Genomic DNA, 2648 nt, shown 5'->3' with positions numbered 1-2648 from the left:
ACATGTCCTTTTGCTGCTTGGGTTGAGGTGTCTTGAAGGAAAGTACACTAAATGAGTTGGCCTTGGATTCCAGTCACGTAGATGGCTTCATTAATTAACCAAGGAAGGTGCTCTGTTTTCACGGCTTTTGTCTCCCATCACTCTTCATCACTTTAAAAACATGTCCACTGCTCTTTAATTCTTCCTGAACAACGCATATCACCACACCTTTCAAATGAACTGGAAACCTTATGAGCTGAACAGGTGTCTGCAGTTGCTAATTGGCTCTTAATATAATATGTTTTCCGTCATCCTAAAATATAGGAAACTTTTCCTGTCTGTCGGTCTTTGCTTTGCCTCACCATATTCGAATCTAAAAGAGCTTGCCTTTTATCCTTAATTGACTAAAATAGAGCGGACTGCCACATATTGGATGTGCTGTAGGTTATACTGATAGACAAGTGTCTCTCTTTCAAGTTTCTCAGTCATCTCACCAGCATAGCTGTTCTGTGTTTAAAATCATCACCTACAGCAGTTTCGTAGCGCGCTACGAAACTGCTGTGTGATTTCAAAAACACAGTCTTGTGATATGCATAATAAATTCTACTGTACTTTTAATAATCCCTAACAGGATCCCTGCTCCTCTCTCTGTCATGATAACGATCACCATTGGTTGATTTTGAAATAGCATCACTGCCATTCCTGTCACGAGGCAGTGTTCGACGCACAGGTGAGGCATCTCGGGTAGAAGCACAATGTGGTGCATGCTGGCCAAATTACACAGATAAAGCAGCTTTAACTGATGGTGGCCTTCGGGCAGTGTCATCTGATCCATAGTGATTAGTATCACCAGTCACTCCTGCATGCCGAGTGGGAGGATTCATTCGTTCCAAATGAGCAGTAATTTGACACATGATAGGTACCGGTATGCGAGGAAAAAGTGTATCAAAATAGTACTGGCCTAGAAGTAAATCACGAACATAAACACCCATTGTGGTCATCCTTCCATTTGATCCTGGAGAAAATTCCTCCTCGTCCTTAACATAAGGCTCAACCCAAACCCATAACGTCTTAGGATCTGCAACATAACGCAGGTACAGGAAACCAATACATCTCATGTATGGAGAATCCTCGTGCTTAAGAAGCCCATGTATTTGCTTCACTGTCAACTTCATGGTAAAAAATTTGTAGAGAAGACAAAATGCTCTAATATTTCCAATTAATTTAAACACTTTAAGATGCATGTACATTGCACCGATAACATGACCAGTTCTAAGTAATATATCCTGAACAGATGCTTAACTAACACAATTTTCACCAATGTTTGTATCTGTGCAGTGGTCAAGGCCAAATACAGAAACCACTTCATATAAAATTGAGGTCAGGATAGCCCACGTGATTCCACTTCCAACTATCAAGCCTGCACCCAAGTTACAGGTGCCCTGGATCTCAGACATACAAGAAACGCGAATTCAGTCCGATCAGAGGAAGCATCTGGAGATTTGAGATGGCTGGGTGGGGCGAACGAAGTTGGGACCTTTACAACGAGGGTTTATATGGCCGCACATCCCCCAAATCCATTTTTGTGAAGACAAGTTGTTTTCCCTTGTATAACAGAGTTGCAGGAACGCATCTATTTCATGATACCCTGAACCATGTCGAAAATGCTTCTGTACAGCAATATATATTGAGTGAAACGTGTCCCAATACTCGTTCCTTCCAAAAGGTATGTAGGCTTTTAAGAGGCAAACGCTGAAGCTTAAGATTGCCAAGTTCTACAAGTGAATCGTGGAGAGCGCCGAGCAGAAATAAAGATTCACCATACTATCGAACAACTGCCACCACTCGACATAACCTGCTGTGTCAAGATGCCCCCTTTTTTTTAAAATTCGATGCATGCATGCGCAATTGGGCGTGTGGCAACCTTTGAACATCTGGCAGCTATAAAGGCGCCATAATAACGTGAACATGATTAACTACTTCTCTGCTCTAGCGTTCAAACATTGCTGATAAATCCCCGTCATTTACATTACTGCAAGATGATCCTCTGTAACACCTTCCTTTGGAAAAATCGTGGCATGGAGTAGCAGAACGATCATTGTAACCATATGACTCTTGATTCCTCCGCTCCACATAATAATCTCTTTCATGCTCATCCACGAATCTGTCTGGTGAAATGCTCCTGGGTTTGTCCAACTCACCAGACCGAAAACTTTCCTTTACAGATTTTGCCCCATCTTGTCTGTTCTGTATCCTTTGTTATCTTGCTTTAAACGGACTTGCTTTTCAGATTTCACATCATTTGGTTCCAATATAATGTTTGGTTTCATATTAACCGCCTTTGAGGAAATATTATTATTTAATGAAACATGATAATCCTTATTGTTTGAGTGATTGCCCTCTTTGACACTGTTACCATCATTACAAGGTTTAACATCTTCCAGTTTGCTGCACTCCATGTCATCATGGCCAAAGTTCAGCCCACTTAAGTTTTAACTGCATAAGGGCATGGAAATAAAGCACACATTTGAAAATCCCCTTGTGATTTGGCAGGATATTGTAGCAGTAATGCATCTGCCGCATCAATGTCTCCCAGCGCTGATTTTGACTAGCATGTTGACACTCTTCCTGTACCTAATGTGCTGATCCCTCTTGGATTATGCAATTGT

General features: G+C 41.5%; 1 pseudogene; it reads right to left on the bottom strand.

Moving 5' to 3' along the window:
- Positions 1-755: 755 nt before the first annotated feature.
- Positions 756-1154, bottom strand: LOC149186966 (pre-mRNA splicing factor SR-like 1 pseudogene; annotated as a pseudogene).
- Positions 1155-2648: the final 1494 nt, after the last annotated feature.

The sequence above is a fragment of the Pinus tabuliformis genome, chromosome 3_1 (assembly GCF_031772625.1).
Source record: "Pinus tabuliformis cultivar Carrire ecotype Pingquan chromosome 3_1, CPIR1, whole genome shotgun sequence".
NCBI lineage: Eukaryota > Viridiplantae > Streptophyta > Pinopsida > Pinales > Pinaceae > Pinus > Pinus tabuliformis.
Note: the sequence above shows the minus strand (reverse complement) of the source record. Positions and strands in the feature narration are given on the sequence as shown.